The following is a 10,327-nucleotide window of genomic DNA, read 5'->3' on the forward strand; positions in this document are numbered from 1 at the left end:
CAATTCATCACCATTATAGAAAGTATCACCACACAATAACACCTTTTCTTCAAACAAATAATTATGAGGTCTTGATTTCAATCACAACCTATCACTCCACATTTAAGTCCTTATACAGTGAGATAAAATAAAATGAGTCCTCATAGATAATGGATCCAGTCTAAACCTTTTTACATTGAAGATGATTTGTTTCCTAGGGCTTCCAAATGATCTCCCTTATACAAATAAAAGAAAAAGCATCAAGCTATACAATGAATGAGAGTAAGAATTAAAGGGGGTCATCATGCTACCACTTCAAGTAGGAATCATTGTAATCAATATTGAATGCCATGTCCTTGATTTGGACTTTCCATACAACATCTTTCTTAGTGGACCCTTGATACACACCTTGAAAGCTATGTCATCAAACTATCATCAATACCTAGAGTTTCCTCATTAGGGAAGAGAAGTGCACATAAAATGAGTCCTCATCAATACAGTGAGATAAAATAAAATGAGTCCTCATAGATAATGGATCCAGTCTAAAATTTTTTACATTGAAGATGATTTGTTTCCTAGGGCTTCCAAATGATCTCCCTTATATAAATAAAAGAAAAAGCATCAAGCTATACGATGAATGGGAGTAAGAATTAAAGGGGGTCATCATGCTACCACTTCAAGTAGGAACCATTGTAATCAATATTGAATGCCATGTCCTTGATTTGGACTTTCCATACAACATCTTTCTTAGTGGACCCTTGATACACACCTTGAAAGCTATTTCATATACCTATTGTATATGAGCAATGTTAGTATGCTAATAGAAACCAAATTTAAATAAAGCTTCTACAAACTAAACAAAATTCATAAACTTCAAGATAGACTAAGATGAGCTCTCAATTGAAAATATGAGCCATTAATGGGCTCTCTCAATGAGAAGCTCTCTTGTTGAGTAGCTTTGTCTAAATAGATAGGATGTATGCTCAAGCTTTATGCTTCAAAAACGGCTTCAAATGGAGTTGGAATTTGGGTGTGGGTGTATGGTTTTGATGTAAAATGGCTTCTTAAAATGGCATTATGACTTTACTTCATGGATTGTGTTATTTTACAAAGGGGAAGGATCCAATTTATAGGCAAGAGGCTTGAGGGATTAAGGGCTAAGATGCAAGGATGGGAAAAAGCTCATGGAGGGCTCAGATTGCATGAGAGGAGAGCACATGGATTGTGCTTTCTTACAACCAATCAGGGAGTGACACATGTCACAGGGTGAGAGGATGGAGGGAAGCGGAAGTATGAGTCAACAAAAGAGGCTCAAGGGATAAAATCTTCATAAAGACCCTCAAAATGGCTTGTAAGAGCAATAAAAGGGCTTGGAAGAGTCATTTATGGCCTAGTGGGCTTCATAAAGTTTTATGGTTGAGATATTTTGAAGGAGATGAGAGGAATTTCGACTTGGGCTTGATTAGGAAGGTTTTAAGCTTTCTTAGGATTGTGCAAATGATTAGAGGATGGATTAGGATGGTTTAGGATTAGCTTAGGGATAGGCAAGTGGATGGCATTTAATGAGGGTTGAAGGAGGAGATATTTGTTAACTTTGGCTTGGATTAGTAAGTCTTAACCCATGTTTAGGGAATGTGACAAGGTTAGGAGGGGATTAGGATTAGGTTTAAAGACATCTTCTAGAAGAGTCTAGACTTTGGATGAGGATAAAGACTTTCTAGAATAGTCTAGAATTTCCTAGGATGAGGATGAAGACTTTCTAGAAGAGTCTAGAACTTCTTAGGATGAGGATAAATTAGATTTTTAGGAAATAAATAAAGTTTTATTTATTTCAAGGGTTTGGGTTGAGGAGATATTTATTAAAACTTTTTTAATAAACATGAGGATTAATATTTAATCTTAATTAAATATTTTGAGTTGGGATTAGGGGTAGGAAATGATGGGATTAGCCTTTAATCAAAATTAAAGAAGGATTAGAAGATTTTGGAAGAGGTTAGTGGTCTTAAGAAAATTGGCCAAGTTTTGGGCAAAAAATAATTTATTTATTTATTTTGGGTTTTTTGGTCAATTTATTAATTAAATAATTAATAAATAAAGAAATAATGTTTAAATAAGATTTAAACATTTTTGGGAGGGATTCCTTAATTAAATATTTTTAATTAAGATAAAGGGATTTAATGGCATAAAAATAAATAAATAAATTAAATAATTAATTAATTAATAAATGATGATGTCATCAAATTTTTTTCAAAAAATAAAAATACTTTATTTTCTAAAGGTTTTTAGGTGTCTACATTTTGCCCCTCTTTGATGTGATGCTTCAAGTGGCATGACATCAAAGATAAGAAAATAAGATGCCCAAGGCTAGAGCAGAAGAGGAGAGAATGGACTGGAAGATGCCCCCTCAAGAAGGTGGCAGGGAGAGAAAGCGAGGCTCGATGACTTCTTGAAAAGTACAAGAATCTGAGATGAGCAAGAAGACTCAGATTGGCAAAGAGAAGGGGCTGAATTAGCTCAAACTCTCACTATGGGAGAATGATAAAGGAGAATCAGATGCACAAGAGGAAGCAAGCTTAAGACTTTAGGGAAGGTGGAGGATGAAGGAGCAGAGTGCTATAAAAAGGAATCCAGGATAGGGAGATGGATGAGGGGATTATAAAGCTGATGTAATAGGATTTCAAAGAGTTAGATTGGCAGAAGATGGGTTTCGGAGATCCCTAGGACTAGGATTGTGGATCTTGAAAGATGAGGCTTGGTGGATTGATTTGGATTGGTGGATCCCTAAGACTAGGATTGTGGATCCCTAAGGCTAAAGGTGAGGAGTGATTCAAAGAGATACTGATGCATAAGCTAGGGTAGGAGAGACAGATGTTGGATATGGATGGGGGATAATGGAGATGAAGGAAAACCATTGAAGCTTTTTGAGTGGGGGGATACTTCAAAGAGAAGTACCACCATGTAGTTGAGCACTAGATTTGCTATAGGACTGTTGGTTAATTGCCAAGGTTACCAAGAACATCAAAGCCTTTTCACCAACTGTCTAGAGGACTAATGGACTGATTCAAAACAAACACACAAGGATTTCCCCAGCATCACACATGAATCTCAGAGGAAATAGTGTGGAACCGACACTGGGTAACCCACAAGCAAAAAACAAACAAACGAAAGACTTGATCAAAATCGTACGCTCAGAGTGCCTCATTTGTAGCATACCATGATATGGAAGATCATGGCAACCTTGAGGAGGGAACAAAAAGATTGCTTGGAAAAGATACTTCAAGACCCAAAAGGGAAGATTCCAAATCAAAAGAAAGTGAAAATCCAAAAGAGAACCGTTTGCCAACGAGATGGGTAGGACGAGGTACTAACAGACCAAGATCAAACATGAGGAAAGCTATATCCTACAAGGATCTATCAGAGAGCACCTAAGCCGATGGATTTGGGTGAGTGATGCGTCTGGCAAGCTGAACTAAGAAGGATAACACTTTGGTGATAGGAGATCTAGCTAAAGGATGCATTGGAATAGCTAACCAAGATGTGCGATGTGTACAAGATGCTAATCAAGGAGGAACTGACACAAAAGCTAGATAGATACAATGGTACTAAGCTAAAAAGGATGTACAAGCTGACGGACCAAGATATTTACAAGCTGAAGCTGACCAAGATAGTTACAAGCAGGCAAAAGCTCAAGATGATAGGATAGCAGGATGGTTCAATGTTGTGCAAGATGCGAAAGCTAAGGGTGGGGTGATAGCAAAAGATATGGATTTGGCATGATGCATCCAATGATGATGAGAGATTTTGTGACCAAGGATAGCTAAAGGAGCAGGACGAGATGGCTGGATAGGATGGTAGATAGCTAGGATTATGATGGATATAAAGAGATGACATTGGGTTTGCATGAGGATAGCCTAGAGCTAGATACCAATGACAAGGGAGGATGGACAAGAAAAGATCTCCAAGGAATATAGTGCCCCCAATCAGAAGATAACATGCGGAAGGAGGTCTTATGATGGATGTGATAGGATTGAAGCTAGGATGGAAAAAGCTGAAGGGGCTAGGGAGATGGATGATAGCTGGGATGGTTGGCTGAAGCTGCAGGAGATAAGTGGATGGTGTGAGATGGAAGATGGAGGGTGGAGGATAGGTGGATAGATTGGAAGATGGAGTTGGATGTCAAGAGATGACCAAAAGCATGAGGGTGATAGGCTAAGCTGGGGATGGCGAGATTACGCATGACGCTTGTTTGCCAAGTTTTCATCATGGTACTTGTCCAAGGCGCTGAAATTGCCAAGTTTTCACCAGTGGACGCTTTATTTTTCTTTATTATTATTTTTTTTGACTTTTTGACTTTGGACTTAGCTAGAATGATTTTGGCTTTCTTCAGCTATTTTGGCTTTTTTGGGATTTTTCACTGGCTGTTGGAATGTTCAATTTTGTTGCTAGTTGTTGGTACACCGGATGTGTGATTTATGCAATAGATTGGATTAGATGGGATTGATGGTAGGAGATGGAGGGATGAAAAGGTTGGAAAGGAGCATGAGATGGGGATGCTTGCAAGAGCAACATTGGCACATGTTGGGATGGGTGTGAAAAGAGCATATGGGGGATAGATGGTAGATGCGAGCATGATGGAGGATTTGTGGAAGCGTGCTTGGGGATATAGGCACCCAAGATGGAGTTAGGAGATGGGGGACATGAGTCACTGGATGGAGGATTAGCAATGGTGGATGCTATTATGCATTGGGTTTCAACTTTTTTCTTTGGGATCCACATGGTTTTGGATTTTCTTTTCATAGGCTTTTGCATTCTTTGATTGGATTTTGCCTTTTTGGAGTATGTCTTTTAGAATAGACATATGATTGCCTAGGATGTGGATTTTTAGCTTTATGCATTTTGAAGTTGGCATTCACATTGCTGTGGTAAGCTTTGGGAAGATGGTTAGGAGAAGCTTTGTGAGATGGAGAGGATATGGAAGAGCATGTAGGGGGATGATAATGGATGATGTGCCCTGATATGTGCCTTTGTTGATCTTGCGTAGGAATGGAGGGAATAGGATTTGAATGATGGCTGATAGGAGGATGGAGGATGGTAGATTTTGGGACATAGGGACCCGAAATGGATTTAGCGGATGAAGGGGGGATATGGTAGGTTGTTTTGGGTTGCAAAGATGGTGGAGGGGGGATGACATAAGATTTCTTGAAGGAGTGATGGGAGGCAGGCATGGTGGGTTTGGAGATAGGCTTGGTTTGGGGATGTGGTGTACCAACACCTTTAGATGGTGAACCTTTGGATAGATATCCAAGACCATCAAATCCTGGATTCTTTTGTGCAATAATAGGTGTTCTAATTCCTTGCTCTTGTGGTCCTAAACCTTGACCTTGATAATGCCATTGATTGAGCATTTGAACTAGCTGAGGATACTTTTTGCTTGCGAAAAATGGTGGAAGTGCTTTATCAGATGTACTGCAACAAGGAGATACTGTTCTTAATTCTTCTGCTGAGAGGAGGCCACCATGGATGAATGTAAGTGAACCAAGAGGGTAGATTATAGATGGTGGAATAGCTTGGATAGGTGGTAAGATGGAAGCATGGAGTGGAGGAGATGGTAGGATAGGATCTTGATTTAGCTGATGGGATGAAAAGATATCCTGCAATAGAGGAGGTATGGCTTGAGGTTTTGGAGATGGAGGAGATGGTGACTGCACTATGGATGGAAGACATGATACGATGATATCTTCATTTATGCTTTGGGGGATGTCAACATGCTTTTGGGCAAGATCTTGATAGGATTGGTTTGGAGTGGATGGTGCGATAGGAGTTGAAGGGATGGATTCTTCAAAGGCAGCAAATGGATAGATGGGAGATTCGGTAGTGGAGATGGGTGAGTAGAAGATGGATGCATAAGGGTCATTACAGGAGATTTGGGAAATGCTTGGAGGGTATGTGGATAGGATTTGGAGGGATTTGACAGGTGTTGGGATTTTGACGCTTGTGGGAAGTGGAAGGATTCTAAGCAATTTGATGGATGGTATGGGGATGGTAGCTATGAGAGATGGAGGTGATATTATAGATGGGGAAGCTTCATCACTGACTACTTCACATGGTTGGATTAGATGACATGGCTTATTGACTATTGGAGGTGGCTTTTCTTGTATTTCCTCTAGGAGATTCCTTGGAGACTCGTGTGTTGGAGGTGGAGGTGGATTGACAGGAATAGCTAGTGTGATGGGGGTGGAAGATTGGAAGCTTGTTTGATTGGGTGATGGAGGAGAAGCTGGGATATCAGATGGCATGACTAGATAGTTTGGAAGAATATGTGGATTTTGGGGGATGCTTGGGGGAATGTTTCTAAGGCTTTCAATATACTCATCATAGTCAACAAGATTTTCATCATCATTGGAATAGGAGGTTGCGGGAGCAAGGACAATATGACTGAACACATCATGATAGGTTTGGGATTTCATGTTTTGATGATGAGTCGGATGGGGATGGGGTCCTGCATATGGATGAACATGGAAGCTCATGGTTGGATTTGGATTAAATGCAAATTTTGGATTGGCTGATGAAGGATTTCCTAGGGAGAGTCAAAGCTATATGATAGACCTAAGGAGGATTGGCTGGAAATTTTTGGCTTTCCTGTGGATGGAAGACTTCAAGGGCATGCTGTCAAAAAGTGAGAGTTTTGCTTTCCTGTGTGCTGGATTTTCTGGTGGCTGTGTCAACTTGAGCATAGACTAATGATCCTATGGGTTGTAGAATCAGAATCAATGTGCAAAGAACATTAACAAATAAAGTAAACATTCACAAACCAAAAACTAAATTCACATATATGCTTAGACAAAGAAAGCAAACAAGAAGTGCAAACCTCACAAGAAGAAACAATCCATGCTTTCTTGATTCTGTAGATGTGTCCTTTTGCTGTGGATGTATGTTCAAGATGCTCAAAAGTTGCTTCAATGGAGATGGGTAATGGCAAATTGGTAGCTTTGTGAGCTCTCAATTTGGCATTATAAGGGTAATATTGATGGCTTTGGTTCTCAAAATAGCATGGCAACTTTAGCTCAAAGATTGTTGACGAAATGGCTTGGGAGGGGATTCAATTTATAGGCTAAGGGGTAGAGGGATGGAGGGCTTAGATGCAAGGATGGATGAAGGCTTAAAGAGGGCTAAGATGCACTCAAAGGGGAGCACATGGATTGTGCTTGTTTAGCACCAATGGGAAGGTGACACTTGTCACAAGGAGGATGAGTGTGAGAGGGTAGGGTAAAGGGTTGGTTAAAGTCATGATGAGTGGGGTTGAGTATGTAAGAGGGATGTAAGAGGAATGAGTGTGGAAGAGGGAAGAGTGTGGAAGATGGGTGTAAGAGTCATGAGTGGGCTTGTAAGAGTCTTTATGTTTTGTAAGAGCACTCATGACTTAGTGGTTGGGTTTTTTTGAGGGGAGACTTTGGTTTGGATTAGGAAAGTTTTAAACTTGTTTAAGGAATGTGACAACATTAGGGGGTGGATTAGGCTTGGGTTTAGGATTAGATTAGGGATGTTAGAGATGTGCAAGTGGATGGCATTAATGAGGGTGGGTGAGTTAGTGGCTAAGCTTGGTTAGTATGGGTGGATGGGGTGGATTAGGCTAAATGGAGGATTAGAGATAGGTTAGGGGTTTTTGAATTTGAGGATTTCATTTATCAAATAGATTTATTTAATAAATGGGGATTTTTGGAATTAGGTAGAAGAATAGGATTTAATTGATAAATAATAGATTATTTGATTTATCAATTAGGACTATAGATGATTAATTAAATTAATCAACTAGGGGATGACAAAGGATTAATTAAATAGAAATTTAATTAATAATGCCCTTTTTAGATAACTAAATAGGATTACTAAAATAGTGTAATCAAATTTAGGTGTCTACATGGGCATGACACGAGATTGACCACTTGTGGATCCAAACCTTTAGCTCAAGGTGATGAGGGATATAAGTGACAAAGCTGGATTACCCTAGACAATGCTCTGTCAGAGGGATAACCTTGGTGAGATTGGTTGATTGGTTGGATTGATTGGATAGAAAATTCTAGCAGACTGACAACAACTCTCTAAAGGCTTGGGTGTGATTTTGGATTGAGTTGCTAGCTGGTTGGGGGGGATGATTTGGAGAGACTTTGGATTTGGGATTGTTCTAAAGCAAGGAACTAGATAGATTCGGTTGCAGTGAGGAAGCTTGGATGATTTTCTGATGAGGCAGTGACTACGCTAAGTATGCCTTGAGCTGAGAGATTTATGTTTTTTTGGGATTTTGACCAATGTTGGAAAACATTCATTCAAAAGCTATGAACAAACAAGCAGAATATTTTTTGGAGCAAGCACGTCAAACACAACAACATCCTAGGAAGCTTTCTACAAGGATGAAATTTGTTATAGCTAGGGAGTCCTCGATATACGCAAGGTACGTGAGGCTCAAATCTGTAGATGAAACCAAAAAGATGTCACACAGCAGAGAGGAGCGGTAACCCACTTCTCCTCTTTCACTTCTCAAGGGTATAAAGTTCCTTGAGGCTTAGCTCGAGTGACAAAATCTTGATTCCAAGAGAGGTGTCTTTGGATTCACCTCCTGATTTTTATACTCTGCCGAAACGCTGGAGTTGAGGTCATCTCAAGGGGTGATGAAATCCCCAAGAAGGCCTCCTAAAAAGTGTAAAACAAGACCACATACATGATCTTGGGCTTTAAAAGACACGCGTTTATTCCAATTGATGATTTAGATTTTGTAAGCTATGATTGAAGACACTTGTGATTATGGCATACAATGTTCATTCCAATTTGATAACATTGTCAGCATAATGAAAGTTGAGAGATCATCAACATAAGAAATGCGAGCGTAATTGAAAATGCGTCCAAACCATGCAATGTTCATTGATTGTTAGGCATTCAAGATTGAGTGTGAGTTTGTTTTAAGCCCAAAACAAAGATGTGTGAAACTTGATTGCCAAGCGCGCGCCTGGAGGCCCTCCACGTCAAGATTTGTCCAATTTTTATGCCCAAATGAAGTGTGAGCGAGATTAATGCGCATTCAAAGAATTTTTTAACTTAGAAAAACCACTAAAGACCCAAGTGAGTGGAGTTTGATCTTTGTGGAGCACTTAACACCCTCTTAGGTAGACTCATCCCCATAGATGGCACTAAGATTGCAACCAATGGTTAAATTGATGGATGATTAAAGAGGGTGAGTTCAACTACAAACTTACTCAAAACGTCTTTATTAGTTTTTATAACTTAGAAGATTTCAAAAATGTGGATTCTTTTTATGCCCCAAAAGATGATTATTTGATCTATGGCATTCAAGATTGGATTTTTTGTTTTAATCATGCATTCATAAAAAAAACAAACTTGATTTTAATCCATGGCACTTAAGAGTGATTTTAGCAACATGCATTCAAAGACAAGTGATTAAACATTCAATTTTTTTCTTTTGAGTATTCAAGATTGAGATTTTGTGTGTTGTTTTAAGAACTTTGAAGTGCTTTGTTTTAACCTTAGATCATTCAAGATTGTTTTGGACTCAAAAGTGAAAATGACTCTTTGGACTTTGGTTTTCATTCAAGGTTTTGTGTTCTAGTTTGCATATTTTAAGCCCAAAAATGATATTCCTAGATTGTTTTGATGCATGAAAAACCTAAGAAACATTCAAGATTTTGCAACAAGACATTTGTTTGAAACAAATAACAAAGCTTTTAGGACAATTTTTGGCAACCATTTAGGACTCTTAGTTTTCATGAGATTTTTAAAAGAACTTTAAAATATTTGCAAATGAGGTTCATTTTATCCTTGATTGATGCTTTGAGTTTAATTTAGATTTTAGTGTGCACTTAGTGTTGATTTTGAACCTTTTGAAATGAAAACTTGAAGTTCTTTTTAAATTTCCAAAAATGAAGTGTTCCTAACTTTGCATGAATGCATCTAAAACCTTGATGTTGCAAGGATGCAAATGATTGGATTGGTTTAGTTTCACTTGTTAAAAGATTTTTTCTTTTTTGCAAATTTTTAATTTTTTAATGGATTTAAGTATGATTTGGGGGTTCATTTTAAGCACTAAAAAGAAGTGTGTATGATTTTGCTTCCTTAAAAAAGAAAAAGAAAAGGCCAAGATATCCCACAAGAAGAAGAAGAAGAAGTAGATGGAATAAGAAGAATATAGACAAGAAGAGGAAGAAGAATTCCAAGTTCTTTGTCCACCTATAAGCTTGAAAAATTTGCAAACACTATGAGATAGATTATGAGTTCTTTTGTCTTTTTCATGCTCATGTGGACTTACAAAACCAATTTATACAATCTTACCAATCACAAAAAC

This window comes from Cupressus sempervirens, chromosome 10 (genome assembly GCF_028749045.1).
Source record: "Cupressus sempervirens isolate cs-2001-9-10 chromosome 10, ASM2874904v1, whole genome shotgun sequence".
In the NCBI taxonomy this organism is placed as follows: Eukaryota; Viridiplantae; Streptophyta; class Pinopsida; order Cupressales; family Cupressaceae; genus Cupressus; species Cupressus sempervirens.